An 18,928-nucleotide genomic window follows, 5' to 3' on the forward strand; every position below is an offset into this window, starting at 1 on the left:
TTGTTTATTTCTTCTCTGATCTTTATTATGTCCCTCCTTCTGCTGACTTGAGGCCTAATTTGTTCTTCTTTTTCCAATTTTGATAACTATGACGTTAGACTATTCATTTGGGTTTGTTCTTCCTTCTTTAAATATGCCTGGATTGCTATATACTTTCCTCTTAGGACTGCTTTCGCTGAGTCCCACAGAAGTTGGGGCTTTGTGTTGTTGTCATTTATTTCCATATATTGCTGGATCTCCATTTTAATTTGGTCATTGATCCATTGACTATTTAAAAGCGTGTTGTTAAGCCTCCATGTGTTTGTGAGCCTTTTTGCTTTCTTTGTACAATTTATTTCTAGTTTTATACCTTTGTGGTCTAAAAAGTTGGTTGGTAGGATTTCAATTTTTTTAAATTTACTGAGGCTCTTTTTGTGGCCTAGTATGTGGTCTATTCTGGAGAATGTTCCATGTGCACTTGAGAAGAATGCGTATCCTGTTGCTTTTGGGTGTAGAGTTCTATAGATATCTATTAGGTCCATCTGTTCTAGTGTGTTGTTTAGTGCCTCTGTGTCCTTACTTATTTTCTGTCTGGTGGATCTGTCCTTTTGAGTGAATGGTATGTTGAAGTCTCCTAAAATGAATGCATTGCAGTCTATTTCCTCCTTTAGTTCTGTTAGTATTTGTTTCACATATGCTGGTGCTTCTGTGTTGGGTGCATATATATATTTCTAATGGCTATATCCTCTTGTTGGACTGAGCCCTTTATCATTATGTAATGTCCTTCTTAATCTCTTGTTACTTTCTTTGTTTTGAAGTCTATTTTGTCTGATACTAGTACTGCAACTCCTGCTTTTTCTCCCTATTGTTTGCATGAAATATCTTTTTCCATCCCTTGACTTTTAGTCTGTGCATGTCTTTGGGTTTGAGGTGAGTTTCTTGTAAGCAGCATATAGATGGGTCTTGATTTTTTATCCATTCAATGACTCTATGTCTTTTGATTGGTGCATTGATTCCATTTACATTTAGGGTGGTTATCGATAGGTATGTACTTATTGCCATTTCAGGCTTTAGATTTGTGGTTACCAAAGATTCCAGGTTACTTTCCTTACTATCTAAGAGTGTAACAACTCACTTAGTATGCTGTTACAAATACAATCTGAAGGTTCTTTTCTATTTCTCCTCCTTTTACTTCCTCCTTCATTCTTTATATATTAGGTATCAGATTCTATACTTTTTCTCTGTCCCTTGATTGGCTTTGGGGATAGTCAATTTAATTTTGCTTTTGCCTCGCAATCAGCTGCTCCACCCTCCCTACCGTGATTTTACTACCTCTGGTGACAGGTATCCAACCCTAGGAATACTTCCATCTAGAGCAGTCCCTCCAAAATAGACTGCAGAGATGGTTTGTGGGAGGTAAACTCTCTCAGCTTTTGCTTATCTGGAAATTGTTTAATCCCTCCTTCAAATTTAAATGATAATCTCACCGGATAAAGTAATCTTTGTTCCAGGCCCTTCTGCTTCATGGCATTAAATACATCATGCCACTCCCTTCTGGCCTGTAAGGTTTCTGCTGAGAAGTCTGTTGTTACTCTGATGGGCTTTCCTTTGTATGTGATCTTATTTCTGCCTCTGGCTGCTTTTAACAGTCTGTCCTTATCCTTGATCTTTCCCATTTTAATTACTATGTGTCTTGGTGTTGTCTTCCTTGGGTCCCTTGTGTAGGGGGATCTGTGGATCTACATGGCCTGAGAGACTATCTCCTTCCCCAGATTGGGGAAGTTTTCAGCAACTACCTCCTCAAAGACACTTTCTATCCCTATCTGTCTCTCTTCTTCTTCTGTTATCCCTATAATGCGAATCTTGTTCCTCTTGGATTGGTCACACAGTTCTCTCAATATTTTTTCATTTTTAGAGATCCTTTTTTCTCTCTGTGCCTCAGTATGTTTGTATTCCTCTTCTCTAGTTTCTATTTCATTTATTGTCTCCACCGTATCCAACCTGCTTTTAATACCCTCCATCGTGTTCTTTAATGATTGGATCTCTGACCTGAATTCATTCCTGAGTTCTTGGATGTCTTTCTGTACCTCCATTAGGATGTTGATTATTTTTATTTTGAACTCCCTTTCAGGAAGAGTCATGAGGTCCATATCATTTAAATCTTTCTCTGGAGTTGTATTAACAATTTTACTCTGGACAAGGTTCCTTTGGCGTTTCATGCTTGTATATGGCGCCCTCTAGTGTCTAGAAGCTCTATTCTGGAGCTGCTGAGCCCCTGAAGCAATGTCAGGGGTCTCAGGGGAGCGATACTAGGGGTAGGAAAGAGCTGTTCCCCGCCTCCTGGCTCCTGTGCCTGTCTCCACTACCTGAGCCAGTGGGCTGGGCACAGTGGTATAAATTTTTGTCCCAGAGCAGCCAGATATGGATCCCTGATTTCCACAAGCAGCTGGAATCCCAGTCTCCCCAGGAACTCTGCCTGTATTAACTTTCCAACCCGGAGGAGTTTTCTTTACATAGAAAAAAGCTACAAAAAATTGTATCTTTAAAGAGTTCATGAGTTACCAAATTTGAATTGCAGAATTCAGCCATTGATTAGAAATTCAGTTTCTAACCAATGTAAATAGAAGAGATGTCTGAAAAAAACCTGTTGTAAAGTTACTAAGAGACTGGTCACCAATTAAGTTTAACTGCATATAATTTAAAGGGAAAACAGTTTTTTAAGAGCTGAGTAAAATAATGTTTTTACACTTTAGTCCATATTTACACTGTGCAATAATCCTAAAGTCTGAACTTTTAAATACTTTTAATATGTATTTTCATAGTTAACTTAGAAAAGGCCAAATTAACAAATATATTTTTATTATGAAATGAAATACAACTGATGGCTATCAGCAAGATACTTGTTCTGAATACTTCTTAAATAATGTGCATTATATTCACTAAATCCATCATATATCTAATAGTATTACTTGAATATGTTTTTGTATTACGATTGCTTCCATTTGTGCCACTCACCAACATGAGATCAGCAGGGGCTTGACTCTTTGGCCTTGTCCTCATAAGCAATATTTATTTATTACATAAAGTTACTACAAAATTACATGGGGAGAAAAATACAAAGAAAATTGGGCAACATATTTACAGAGCATTACACTAAGAAGTTGCCATGGATATCCTATAAAAACAGTTTAAAAAGTTCAGAATTAGACCAAGGAGCAGTTAGTAACTATGTCAGTGAACAGAAGGAGGATTCCTAAAAGTGAAATGTTTTCAAGGTGTGAAGGGATAAGCAATGAAAAAGAGATGATGTGGAGTCCAAGTAAGATAAAATGCAGGTAAGGTGTGGCAGCTGATAAAGGACATTAACTTGAAGCACAAAGAAACACTGAATGGTATTGTACACTGTAGGTGCAGTGGAATCAAAGCAGAAACTACAGGCACAGGTAAAGGCATATCAGCAGTGTTAGGACACAGCCAAACTTTTTTTATTTCCAGCTTTATCTCTTCTAAAATCAAAACAAAGACATGGTATATTCTCACATACTCACCCCTCTAACATGGCCAAGCTTCCGCTCAACTTCCGCTTTTTCTTTCTTAAGAAATTCACACTTCTTTCAAATCTCCTACTTGATTCTAAAAGATTAAAGTAACAATTTAACAAAACTACAGCCATTGAAAAGGAAAGGCACACTATTCACCTCAGCTATCAGCGCCTTCAAGTGTATAGCCAAACTGAACAAGGAGTGAATCTCTTCAGCAACAAGGAGGATTGTGAACAGACTTGTATTAACACAACAGTATTATGTATATGAATTTCAAAAAATATTTTCTACCTTATTGCTTTAAGATACAATGTAAATTTGAGCTCAGAACTCTTATTTAACTGTCTCATAAATTACATATATAGATCCTGGTAAAGAGAAACACAGACAACTGAAAACTTTGAACACTAGTTCTCACAGGGTAAGATCAGAATAAGAAGCAGAACACAATTTAGTTGTGTTATTTCCCATGGAATAAACAGATTACTATTATTCCCAGTTAGAAAACAGAACTGAAACAATTACCCAACCAAAGGGAATAAAAGATTCCCACAAACAGGGTAAGATTTGGAAAACCAAAGATAAACTTACTATGAACATTAAAAAAAAATTTCCAAAAGAAAGAGACAGCTGTCCTAATTTTTTTTAATGTAAAGACTTTCTTGTTTTAATGTTTAAAGTGTGACGATTGTTAATGGAATAAACTAACCATGCCCTTGCGTCAGGGCATTTGAATTTGCTATTTCTGTTGTCTGAAACTCTTTTCCCAGTATGTTTAATACCCACTTCTACCTGTCCCCTAGCTCTCTGCTAAAATATCACCTTTAATTATTAAGGAAGGTTTCCCCCCCAGGCCCTGACCCAACACAACACATACTGTCATGTCAGCTATGCTTTATCTCCTTGGCACTTAAGTGTAGTTGGCATACTATATATTGACTTGTTTATTATCATCCTTCTCTGCTAGAATGTAAGTTCTACATGTGCAAGGATAATTCTGTACAGCACCTAGCTGAGTACCTAACAACAAAGTAAGGTCTCAACAAATAATTTATGTTAAATGAACAGAAAGTATAACACTATCATGGCATTGTATGAATATGAGTTTTGACTCCTTCATAAGCTAATATGGTAAACATAACAACAAGTGGGAGAAAAAGGTTGTCAGGCATTAGATTTACTAACTAAAGAACATCAAAAATTTACCTTTAATCTTGGCACATCTTTATTTGCTTGTTCAAGCTGAAATTTTAGTTCAATATTTTCAGATTACAGCTTCAGGTTTTCTTTTTGAAGGTCCTGTTCTCTTTGTCCATGATCTTCTGACTCCATTTCTGAAGTCTTCAAGAAAATGAAGTTAGGAATATTTTTAAGGCTTAATAAATAAAAATGCATAAGGCATACTGGATAAGTAAACACTATGCTAAAACAGGGAACATTTTTCCTTAGAAAAATATGAGAGAATTGGAGAGCTCTAGAGAAATTCAAACCAAAATAAATAAGTCAGAATATAAAACTTGCAGGGAGATATGGTAATGGAGTTTGTTTAAATTAAAAAGAAAACAATTTCAAGTAGGACTTAACAATGTCCACACAAATAATGCTTCCATATATACTCATAATGACTAAACTGATTTATAGTGGCTTTTCGAGTCCAAAAATAAAGTATGACTTATCTATTAGGATTTTATTATGCCTCATTCCCACATTCCACCCACAAATTCATATGTTGAAGTCCTAACTACCAGTACCTCCAATGTGACTTTATTTGGAAATAGAGCCTTTTTAAAGTTTTAAACCGAGTTAAAATAAGATAATTAGGGTGGGTCCTAATCCAGTATGCCTGGTATTCTTATGCAAGAAAAAAACTTGGACATGGAGGCGGCTTGGAGGGGAGACAATGTGAAGAGAAAGGGAGAAGATGCCCATCTATACGCCAAGGAGAAGGCTTTAGAACTGATACTTCCTTCAGAGGTTAAAGAAATAATCCCATCCAGTACCTTGATTCTGGACTTTTGGCTTTCAGAACTGTGATAATATATTTCTGTTGTTTTAAACCATTATATCTATGGTGCTTTGTTATAATGACCTAGTAAACTAATACACAAGCCTGCAACAATCACTGCCTCAATCCCTTCATCCAGGAAGCCCTTTTCCTCCTTCCTTGAATGAAAATAATCGCTCCCTCTTCTGAAACCCAGTAACACTCAGATTATTATTTATGTTCAATTTTATTTCTCATTTTAAACTATCGGTTATTTGAAAGGGAAATCTGTGCTTGATTACTTTTTCTGTAAAGTGGGTAGAAGACACCTACCTCATAAGATTGTTATGAACAACAGATGAAGTAATTTTGTGAAAGCACACAGCACAGCTTAAGTTTTTTCTCCCCTGTCCCTTTCTCTCTCTACTGGCTTGACAGACTATCAATTTAGTAACTCCACAGACATTATAGTTTTAAAAATACAAAATCAAACAAATACATCTTTTTATACATGCTCTACAACATTTTTTTAATTAGCAGTAGGTTAAATATTGTACTTTCTGATATATTCAGCTTTAGGTAAAAAAGAAGTAAAAAAAATTAAAGAAATTAGAAAATAGGACATTAAGAAATAAAGGGGGGAGTGGAGCCAGGATGGCGGCGTGAGTAGAGCAGTGGAAATCTCCTCCCAAAAACACATAGAGCTATGAAAATATAACAGAGAAAACTCTTCCTAAAATAGAGACCAGAGGACACAGGACAACATCCAGACCACATCCACACCTGCAAGAACCCAGCACCTTGTGAAAGGGGTAAGATACAAGCCCCGGCACGGCGGGACCCAAGCGCCCCTCACCCCGGCTCCCGGCTGGTGGAAAGAAACCAGAGCGGTTTTTTTTTTTGGCGAGTGCTTTTTGGAAGCCTTAAAGGGACAGGGACCCCGTTGCTAGGGAGGCAAGGTGGCGGGACCGGTGAGTGGGTGACTGGGACCGGCACCTGAGGACAAAGATTATCGCGCTTTTTTTCCTACAGGACCAGTGGGTGGGCGCCTGAGACTGGCGCCTGAGGAAAGAAGAAATCGCGCTTTTTTCCCCTTTTTTTTTCTCTTTTTGGCGAGTGCTTTTTGGAAGCCTTAAAGGGACAGGGACCCCATTGCTAGGGAGGCAGGGCGGCAGGACCAGTGAGCAGGTGCCTGGGACTGGAGCCTGAGGACAAAGAATATTGTGCGTTTTTCCCTGTGGGACTGGTGGGCGGGTGCTTTTTGGAAGCCTTGAAGGGACAGGGACCCCGGTGCTAGGGAGGCAGGGCAGCAGGACCACTGAGCGGGTGCCTGGGACTGGCACCTGAGGGAAAAAAAAAATCGCATATTTTTTCCTTTTTTTTTTTTTTTCTGTTCCCTCTCTCATTGTTGCTGTTGTTTTGGTTTGGAGAGTGCTTTTTGGAAGTCTTAAAGGGGCAGGACAGGACACTTAGGCCAGAGGCAGGGAATCTGGGGATCTCTGGGCACTCTAACCCCCTGGGCAACAGGGAGCACAGAGGCCACTTATGGAGATAAATAGCCTCCCGGCTGCTCCCCCTCCAACGGGGCTCCACCACTTTGGAGGAGCAGCTCCAGCCAGGCCACGCCCACAGCAACAGCAGAGATAAACTCCATAGCAAATGGGCAGGTAGCAGAAGCCCTGTCTGCGCACAGCTGACAAGCATAAGCCACTAGAGGTCACTATTCTCCCAGGAGAGGAAGGCCACAAACCAACAAGAATGGAAGCTCTTCCAGCGGTCACTTGTACCAGCTCTGCAAACTATCTCTATCACCATGAAAAGGCAAAACTACAGGCAGACACAGATCACAGAGACAACACCTGAGAAGGAGACAGACCTAACCAGTCCTCCTGAAAAAGAATTCAAAATAAAAATCATGAACATGCTGACAGAGATGCAGAGAAAAATGCAAGAGCAATGGGATGAGATGCAGAGAAAAATGCAAGAGCAATGGGATGAAGTCTGGAGGGAGATCACAGATGTCAGGAAGGAGATCACAGAAGTGAAACAATCCCTGAAAGGATTTATAAGCAGAATGGATAAAATGCAAGAGGCCATTGAAGGAATAGAAGCCAGAGAACAGGAACATATAGAAGCTGACATAGAGAGAGATAAAAGGATCTCCAGGAATAAAACAACACTAAGAGAACTATGTGACCAAGCCAAAAGGAATGATATTCGTATTATAGGGGTACCAGAAGAAGAAGAAAGAGGAAAGGGATAGAAAGCCTCTTTGAAGAAATAATTGCTGAAAACTTCCCCAAACTGGGGGAGGAAATAATCGAACAGACCATGGAATTACACAGAACCCCCAACAGAAAGGATCCAAGGAGGACAACACCAAGACACATAGTAATTAAAATTGCAAGGACCAAGGACAAGGAAAGAGTCACATCAGGCTAACATCAGACTTCTCAACAGAAACCGTACAGGCCAGAAGAGAATGGCATCATATATTGAATGCAATGAAACAGAAGGGCCTTGAACCAAGGATACTGTACCAGCATGACTACCATTTAAATATGATGGCGGGATTAAACAATTCCAAGACAAGCAAAAGCTGAGGGATTTTGCTTCCCACAAACCACCTCTACAGGGCATCCTACAGGGACTGCTCTAGATGGGAGCACTCCTAAAAAGAGCACAGAACAAAATACACAACATATGAAGAAAGGAGGAAGAGGAATAAGAAGGGAGAGAAGAAAAGAATCTCCAGACAGTGTATATAACAGCTCAATAAGCGAGCTAAGTTAGGCAGTAAGATACTAAAGAAGCTAACCTTGAACCTTTGGTAACCACGAATCTAAAGCCTGCAATGGCAATAAGTACATATCTCTCAATAGTCACCCTAAATGTAAATGGACTTAATGCACCAATCAAAAGACACAGAGTAATAGAATGGATAAAAGAGCAAGACCCATCTATATGCTGCTTACAAGAAACTCACCTTAAACCCAAAGACAAGCATAGACTAAAAGTCAAGGGATGGAAAAACATATTTCAGGCAAACAACAGTGAGAAGAAAGCAGGGGTTGCAGTACTAATATCAGACAAAATAGACTTCAAAACAAAAAAAGTAACAAGAGATAAAGAGGAACACTACATAATGATAAAGGGCTCAGTCCAACAAGAGGATATAACCATTCTAAATATATATGCACCCAACACAGGAGCACCAGCATATGTGAAACAAATACTAACAGAACTAAAGAGGGAAATAGACTGCAATGCATTCATTTTAGGAGACTTCAACACACCACTCACCCCAAAGGATAGATCCACCGGGCAGAAAATAAGTAAGGACACAGAGGCACTAAACAACACACTAGAACAGATGGACCTAATAGACATCTATAGAACTCTACATCCAAAAGCAACAGGATATACATTCTTCTCAAGTGCACATGGAACATTCTCCAGAATAGACCACATACTAGCTCACAAAAAGAGCCTCAGTAAATTCCAAAATATTGAAATTCTACCAACCAATTTTTCAGACCACAAAGGTATAAAAGTAGAAATAAATTCTACAAAGAAAATAAAAAGGCTCACGAACACATGGAGGCTTAACAACATGCTACTAAATAATCAATGGATCAATGAACAAATCAAAATAGAGATCAAGGAATATATAGAAACAAATGACAACAACAATACTAAGCCCCAACTTTTGTGGGACGCAGCGAAAGCAGTCTTAAGAGGAAAGTATATAGCAATCCAGGCACACTTGAAGAAGGAAGAACAATCCCAAATGAATAGTCTAACATCACAATTATCAAAACTGGGAAAAGAAGAATAAATGAGGTCTAAAGTCAGCAGAAGGAGGGACATTAAGATCAGAGAAGAAATAAACAAAATTGAGAAGAATAAAACAATAGCAAAAATCAACAAAACCAAGAGCTGGTTCTTTGAGAAAATAAACAAAATAGATAAGCCTCTAGCCAAACTTATTAAGAGAAAAAGAGAATCAACACAAATCAACAGAATCAGAAATGAGAATGGAAAAATCACAACAGACTCCACAGAAATACAAAGAATTATTAAAGACTACTATGAAAACCTATATGCCAACAAGCTGGAAAACCTAGAAGAAATGGACAACTTCCTAGAAAAATACAACCTCCCAAGACTGACCAAGGAAGAAACACAAAAGTTAAACAAACCAATTACGAGCAAAGAAATTGAAACGGTAATCAAAAAACTACCCAAGAACAAAGCATCCGGGCCAGACGGATTTGCCTCAGAATTTTATCAGACACAGAGAGAAGACATAATACCCATTCTCCTTAAAGTCTTCCAAAAAATAGAAAAGGAGGGAATACTCCCAAACTCCCAACATCACCCTAATACCAAAACCAGGCAAAGACCCCACCAAAAAAGAAAATTACAGACCAATATCCCTGATGAATGTAGATGCAAAAATGTTCAATAAAGTATTAGGAAACAGAATTCAACAGCATATAAAAAGGATCATACACCATGACCAAGTGGGATTCATCCCAGGAATGTAAGGATAGTACAACAATCGAAAATCCATCAACATCATCCACCACATCAACAAAAAGAAAGACAAAAACCACATGATCATCTCCATGGATGCTGAAAAAGCATTCAACAAAATTCAACATCCATTCATGATGAAAGCTCTCAGCAAAATGGGAATAGAGGGCAAGTACCTCAACATAATAAAGGCCATATATGTTAAACACACAGCCAACATTATACTGAACAGCGAGAAGCTGAAAGCATTTCCTCTGAGATTAGGAACTAGACAGGGATGCCCACTCTTCCCACTGTTATTTAATATAGTACTAGAGTACCTAGCCACGGCAATCAGACAAAACAAAAGAAACACAAGGAATGCAGATTGGTAAAGAAGAAGTCAAACTGTCACTATTTGAAGATGACATGATATTGTACATAAAAAAACCCTAAACACTCCACTCCAAAACTACTAGAACTAATATCAGGATTAATCAAAGTTGTGGGATACAAAATTAATACACAGAAAACTGTGGCTTTCCTATACACTAACAATGAACTAACAGAAAGAAAAATCAGTAAAACAATTCCATTCACAATTGCATCAAAAAGAATAAAATACGTAGGAATAAACCTAACCAAAGAAATGAAAGACCTATACCCTGAAAACTACAAGTCACTCTTAAGAGAAATTAAAGGGTACACTAACAAATAGAAATTCATCCCATGCTCATGGCTAGGAAGAATTAATATCATCAAAATGGCAATCCTGCCCAAAGCAATATACAGATTTGATGCAATCCCTATGAAACTACCAGCAACATTCTTCAATGAACTGGAACAAATAATTCAAAAATTCATATGGAAACACCAAAGACCCCGAATAGCCAAAGCAATCCTGAGAAAGAAGAATAAAGTAGGGGGGATCTCGTTCCCCAACTTCAAGCTCTACTACAAAGCCATAGTAATCAAGACAATTTGGTACTGGCACAAGAACAGAGCCACAGACCAGTGGAACAGATTAGAGACTCCAGAAATTAACCCAAACATATATGGTCAATTAATATTTGATAAAGGAGCCATGGACATACAATGGCAAAATGACAAGTCTCTTCAACAGATGGTGCTGGCAAAACTGGACAGCTACATGTAGGAGAATGAAACTGGACCATTGTCTATCCCCATATACAAAGGTAAACTCAAAATGGATCAAAGACCTGAATGTAAGTCATGAAACCATTAAACTCTTGGAAAAAAACATAGGCAAAAACCTCTTAGACATAAACATGAGTGACCTTTTCTTGAACATATCTCCCTGGGCAAGGAAAACAACAGCAAAAATGAGCAAGTGGGACTACATTAAGCTGAAAAGCTTCTGTACAGCGAAAGACACCATCAATAGAACAAAAAGGAACCCTACAATATGGAAGAATATATTTGAAAATGACAGATCCGATAAAGGCTTGACGTCCAGAATATATAAAGAGCTCACATGCCTCAACAAACAAAAAACAAATAACCCAATTAAAAAATGGGCAGAGGAACTGAACAGACAGTTCTCTAAAAAAGAAATACAGATGGCCAACAGACACATGAAAAGATGCTCCACATCGCTAATTATCAGAGAAATGCAAATTAAAACTACAATGAAGTATCACCTCACACTAGTAAGGATAGCTGCCATCCAAAAGACAAACAACAAATGTTGGTGAGGCTGTGGAGAAAGGGGAACCCTCCTACACTGCTGGTGGGAATGTAAATTAGTTCAACCATTGTGGAAAGCAGTATGGAGGTTCATCAAAATGCTCAAAACAGACCTCCCATTTGACCCAGGAATTCCACTCCTAGGAATTTACCCTAAGAACGCAGCAATCAAGTTTGAGAAAGACAGATGCACCCCTATGTTTATCGCAGCACTATTTACAATAGCCAAGAATTGGAAGCAACCTAAATGTCCATTGGTAGATGAATGGATAAAGAAGATGTGGTACATATACCCAATGGAATACTACTCAGCCATAAGAAGTGGAAAAATCCAACCATTTGCAGCAACATGGATGGAGCTGGAGGGTATTATGCTCAGTGAAATAAGCCAAGTGGAGAAGGAGAAATACCAAATGATTTCACTCATCTGAGGATTATAGGAACAAAGGAAAAACTGAAGGAACAAAACAGCAGCGGAATTACAGAACCCAAAAATGGACTAACAGGTACCAAAGAGAAAGGAACTGGGGAGGATGGGTGGGCAAGGAGGGATAAGGGGGTAGGAATAAGAAGGGGGGTATTAAGATTAGCATGCATGGGGGGGAGGGAGAAAGGGAGGGTGGGCTGCACAACACAGAGAGGACAAGTAGTGACTCTACAACATTTTGCTAAGCTGATGGACAGTAACCGTAATGTGGTTGTTAGGGGGGACCTGCCATAGGGGAGAGCATAGTAAACATAGTATTCTTCATGTAAGTGTAGATTAAAAATTAAAAAAAAAAAGAAAGAAAGAAAGAAAGAAAGAAAGAAAGAAAGAAAGAAAGAAAGAAAGAAAGAAAGAAAGAAAGAAAGAAAGAAAGAAATAAAGAAAGAAAGAAAGAAAGAAAAGGGGGATTACTCCTTGATAGGATAAAACTATTGGTAAATCAAAGATCAATGCATGCTTTAAATATCCTTAATGTTGATCACTTAAAGGGTGTCAGATGATCAGCTATGGAGGTACTCTTTTCTGATAATATTCCTTTCTCTTAATAAAAAAAAAAAAAAAGCAGTTACTGTGTGCTGACCTCCAATGAGTTCTGCACAGTGGTATAGAGGGCATGTCAAAGTGTGGGCAAAGGGTCTGTTTGTTTCTATGCAGAAGATCAAGGCCTAGCTTGGATACCCAGAAAATGAACTAAGATACCATATGAGGAGGAGCTTCCGGCATGAGCACTCTCTGGAGGACTTGTGCCGGGGGATGATCATCAAAAAGCCTCCACAGGAATCCGGACGATGCTGCAGTTGTGGCTGCATCCAGCCCACCTTCTCCTAGACTTGCCATAGGAATGAGGAGGGAGATGTCTAGGCTGGCATGTGCATACAGTGAGACAATGAATTTGACCGGATCTGTACTGTTGGAACTCAACCAGGAGTTGGGAGGGGTGCAAGTTGTAGCACTCCAAAATCTCATGACTATAGACTATCTACGGTTAAAAGAACATATGGGATGTGAACAGATCCCAGAAATGGGCTGCTTTAATTTGTCTGATTGTTCAAGTACAGTTGGACAATATCCATCATATCATAGATAAATTTTCACAAATGCCTAGGGTGCCTAAATGGTTTTCTTGGCTTCACTGGAGATGGCTGGTAATTATAGATTTGCTTTGTTTATGTCACCGTATTCCTATTATGTTAATATGTGTGTGCAAACTAGTTAGTAGTTTAAAACCTATACATACTTAAGGTACTCTACAAGAAGATATGTCAAAGAAATAATCAATCCTCCCATGTTTCCTTCCATATGCTACATCTATAGCTTTTCTTCTTCCTTCCTAATTACAACCCTTAAATAGAATTCGTGCCTCATATCGAATTTACCGAGTATCATAATTCCTCCAGGTGGTAAAGATACCTCGAGACAAGTGCTGGGCCCACAGGGCATAAATCTGCAAAGAAGTAAAAAGCTAACCTTTTCAAACAATATGGCTTCTCTCTCACTTACCAACTTTACATTTCCCTGTATGGACCCGGAAGATGACTGGTTAGCCAGAGACAGGTAAGATTCCTCAAGGGAGGAACAACCTAAGACAGGCACAGTCGCAGGGGGGCCATCAGGTGAGAATTTGGGGATCAACAGAGGTGAGGCTCAGAACCTCACCCCCCCTGCTTTGAGAGAAATCTTCTGCATCCATGGATGTTTTGCTGCCCTTGTCTAGCCTGGATTAATACTTAGTCCACAGGCACACACCTGATTATCTGATCATCTACATTTGCCCTCTTACAGCACTAAACTATGTTTTCTACCTTTATCTTGCATCTACCTACCACTTCAGCATTTTATCAAAAATAAAAATAATAATAATAATAATAAAGGGAGAAATGTGGGATCAACATATAAATCAAGTACAAAAATCAAACGAATATTCATATTTGACCTGATTGTTTATAGGTCATAATGCGTGATCAAAACCGAAAGTTTCTGTGATGAATGCCCTTGTACTGTTCACCATGTAAGAATTTATTCACTATGTAAGAATTCGTTCACCATGTAAGAACTTGTTCGTTATGCTTCAGAAGATTGGAGACTGACCAGAATTAGGCTTGAGATGGATTAATGATTGTACATTGATCATTGACCCCCCTATACTGAATTTTATTGTTGTTAACAACCATTTGATCAATAAATATGAGAGATGCCCTCTCAAAAAAAAAAAAATCCAACAGAGGGAAAAAAAAGAAAAAAAAAACGATTAACTGGACACAGATAATTAGAATACCTTCGAAGGTAGTTAATGTTAAAACATGTATGCACTGTGCTGGGAGTATTCTTGATTCTGCCTCGGGCCGCAGTGTGAAACAGGGGGTTCCCAACCCCATAAGCCATCAGAGCAAACAGGCCACACCTAATGAGTGTTTGACCTTAGTGATTCCAGCTCTCACAGACAAGAGGATAGACAGGAGGCAATGACTGGAAGTAAGGCTTCCAGAATAAGATGGCTTGAGTTTTAAGCCTGCATCCTTCATGGGCTGGCCAAGGACTTTGAACAATTTTCTCCAATTGCATCTTCCTCAGAAGTCTTATCTGGGAAATGGGGACAAATGAGTATGCAATTCACAAGGTTGTTGTAAGGATTCAATGATAGAATCTATCTATAGTGTTTGGCTGTCAAATATATATCCTTTTACTTGCTCTTTTCCTGCCTCCCCCTGTGGGACTCCAGCCCCCTGAAGAATTCCACCTGCCACTAACAAATAAAGTGTCCTAGCCATTTAGCTGCCCTTAAATTGCCCAGTTTCTTCCCTCTGCTCCAGCATCCTGACAACTTAAACCCCTCACCTCACAGTGTCCTCCAGGAACCATAGTTTTCTACCAGATACCACTGCCATAACTTCTAGGCACTGTCCCCAACCAGTGTCACAATGGAGCCCCATAGGTGCCAAAACTGATTTGGGAGAATGATAGAAAGTACCAAGGCATATATCCTGGTACCCTGAAGTCTAACAAGAGTTTTTGAAAATGGCTCCCCCAGGTTTTACTGATGATACACCATCGTCACCACTCCACCCTACTGGATCCCACTTAGTCCATAAGGACTGGGCTAAGGGCAGGGCCACGGAACAACACAATGTTCTCAGAATTACCCCTCACCTCTGCCTTTCCAAGTCAAGTTAGTGGTTCCAAGAGATGAACCCAGTCCAAGGGGATTCTTTAGTCCCTGCAAAAAAAAAAAAAAAGGCCACTGGGAGCCTCACTAATTTTGTGGGCATATCTAACAAACGTGACCCCACTGCTGGTGAAGACAGCTGCCTCAGCAGGAGAGCTTTCCCTTGGTATAAGGACAGCCTGTAGCCCCTTTTTGGCTCCTCCAAGCTAAGCTCTCTCAAAGTACCAGGCAGCTCCCTATTCTCAAAGGGTGAAGTAAAGACAAATAGGAAGCCTCCAAGTTGGTTGTTTGGAAATCAAATCCGTTTTCCCAGTGAAACAGCGTGGAGAGGGAGATCACCATCTCTCATGTCCCAGTTCCTTGGCGAGTGCTGTCTGTCCTCTGGATGGGCCCCGTGGAGGAAAAGGGAGGTAGAAGAGTAAGAGTAAGAGAAAGGGAAGAAGTCATGCCCCCTATCCTGCAGATTTTACTTATTCCAGGAAAAGCCCCAGGCCTGGACAATGTCTTCTCCTCTTGCCACTGCCCTTTGTTTCTGACTTAATCCATTTTCCCTCCACTCACTGCAAAACCCAAACATTCTCTCAGCAATTCCTCTCCCCCAGAGCTCCCTTTTCAGGCTTCCTGTGGCTTTTTACTGTTACTGATGTTGGGTAAACCAGAAAAAGGGTAAAATTTCCAAGTGCTTTCAAAGATACACACTACAACTTACCACTGACATTCCCCAGAAAGTCCATGAGCACAGGTCTAAATCTTTTTCCCATTATACAATCCTGTATTTATTAATTTTCTTATAAACTTAGCCCACCCACCTCCAAATCTTCATTAGCCTGGGATATGTGGTCCTGAGCCTCTCTCTTTTGGAAAAAGAGGGTCTTCCCTAAGCTGCTTCCATCTTCCTTTTTCACTCGAGCTCAGGGTAAATAGAAATATCTGATAGGACTAAGAAAAAGGAAACTAATCTTAAATTTCAGCAAAAAAATCTCAAACAACTATTCCATGAGTGCTTTCCTTTATCATGGTATTTCTTCATAGATGTTATAAGAATCCCATGAGAAAATGCCACACCGATCTCGGGAAGAGGTGAAAGGATGTAACAGATGAGATCAGGGTTACTCTTATTTCTGACGCTGATCCAACTACTAGTGAATATGATGGTGATGATGATGATGCTATTTCCCATTTATTGAACCCAGATGCTTGACATTATTTGTATACTCACATGAGCCCTAAAGATACTCACTATTATCTTCAGTTCTCAGATTCAAAAGTTCAAGTCCAAAGATTATAAGTGATAAAACCATAAGCCAAATGTACTGTCAGTCACCTGTGGGCTGCTGCCTGACTCGACAATAAAACCAGCACCCCAATGAATGGTGTTCAGGACACTGCACTGTCCCGTCATCTTTTCCTGCCCTTTCTCCTATGTGTCTTGACATTGCCTAGGGTAGCAGTCAGTATTTACTGCAAAGCTGTGTAATAGAACACCCCAAAACTCAGTAGCTTAAAACAATCACCTATTCTTGTGCATGTGTGCAGGTCAGCTGCTGGGGCTTATGTGAGGTAGGCCTGGTCTTCAGTCTGAGTGAAAGTTGCATCCAGGCCTGTCCTATTCATCTTCCCCAGACTGGAGGACCAACTGGCCGGTGTTCTTTTCATAGCATGTACCTGAGTGGTAAGAGGCAAATCTAACCACATAAGCATACTTCAAACCCCTGCTTGTATTACATCTGCTGACATCCCATTGGCCAAAGCCAATCTCATGGCCAAGCCCAAATTCAAGCAGAGTAGAGTCGATTCACCATGTAGCTGTGGCAAGAGATATAGAATACTACTAATAGAGATGAAAAGTTGGGATGAATAATTTAATCTACAAACCCAAACCTTAGACAGACAAAGGAAGACTTGACCAGGGTTATGGCTCCATGATCACGGACATCTATAGCAGCAACGGGTTAGAGTTAAGTGCCTGGAAAGATGGAATGGGAAACCCTAGGGAAGAAGGTTGAAATATGGGGAATAACTTACTGCTGTGTTTGCTCTGCAGTTCATTTGGACTTACTTCTAGGCTGTGAGCCCTGAAAGCCTGGCCCAGCGGAAGCTCCAGGCACACCCAGCTGGGGCCAGACCTGCCCACATCACAAACAGAAAATGAGGAAAAGAAAATGCTTTCCAAACATCTCCATTCCTTTCTCATATGTGTTCTCCAACTTGGATTATCTCTCTAGATATGTGACTAAAATGAAGCTCAGCAAATGTGTCACATGTTAGATATCAACACTTGCAAAATTCAGGCTTTGCTGTTGTATAAACTAAGTTGCTGTTATAAAACTAAGTTGTATAATTCCCTATCAGTATATAAAAATGTCAGCTGGACAAGACCATGGGCATTTATCAATTCAAAAGAATAACAATAAGTTTAAGAAACTTTGGATGCTTATTACAAAACACTGAAAGTAGCCAAGCGTGAAGCAGTATTTTGTTTTCCTTACAATATCCGTGATACTTCGGTTCCTCACTATTTTCCCGTAAGCCTTCTCTGAAACTTAACTGGAAGCAAGTAAATATTTAATTAACTATTTGAAATACAATATTACCCCCAGATATTCAGTGAATGGCTTCTGAGAATCACAGATGTTAGCAAAAGGGTTGTGTACACTGTTTAATATCTCAGGTATAATTTCATATTGAAGGTGGTTGGAATAAGAACTTTGGTTTTTAGAGAAGCAGTGTGAGTTTCTAGAAAGATCTCTGTCCTAGTGCACCCATTAACTAACTCTACAACCCTGGAAAATTCATTCACATAGAATTGAAAGCTTTTAACACTCTGCTACCAACCAATTTCTCAAGAAATATTTTGAACTTCTCACCTTTACCTTTGATTCCAGCCTTCTTTCCCTCTCTTTCCCTCCTATCCCACTGCCTTTTCATTCCATTATTTTGCAGAACAGACAATTTCTCCATTTCATTGCATACCAAACCCTGAAGAGCCTCACTCTTCACTCTCAGAGAACTTCTAGGCATTTTTCAAACATTTCTTCTGCTATAAAATTTTCCCTGGTGCTAGTGTATCAAAGTCCTTATTTTTAACAAGTAGCAACTATTTCTTCCACTTATATCAGTATGGTAGTAGGCTTTCAATGAGATTTTTGAATAAATGTAAAATAATTATTGCTTTTATACCTACTGTGTTTTGACCACTAGTCTGACTTAAGCATTTTAGCAAGTCCTCACTTAGTTCTTACTTTGACTCTATTAATAATCTGTGAGAAAAAAGCTCAGGGAAATTAAAATAATTTTTCCAAGACCTCACAGCTTTTAAGTAGTGAAACTGGAATTTAAATCCACATCTATTTGATTCCAAAACCTCTTTTCTTGTCTACAAAAAAGAGGTTTAATCAGATAATCTCTGAGGTTCCCTCAGGTCCAAGTTGTGGTGAATCTAAAGACATTACAAAAAAAGAAAATTATCGAACAATATCCCTGATGAACATAGCTGCAAAAATCCTCAACAAAATATTAGCAAACTGAATTTAAAAATACTTCAAAAG

General features: G+C 39.2%; 1 pseudogene; it reads right to left on the reverse strand.

Moving 5' to 3' along the window:
• The window catches only part of LOC108400952 (centrosomal protein of 290 kDa-like), a 332,902-nt pseudogene that overhangs the window by 14,115 nt on the left and 299,859 nt on the right, over positions 1-18,928 (reverse strand).

The sequence above is a fragment of the Manis javanica genome, chromosome 10 (genome assembly GCF_040802235.1).
Source record: "Manis javanica isolate MJ-LG chromosome 10, MJ_LKY, whole genome shotgun sequence".
Classification (NCBI taxonomy): domain Eukaryota; kingdom Metazoa; phylum Chordata; class Mammalia; order Pholidota; family Manidae; genus Manis; species Manis javanica.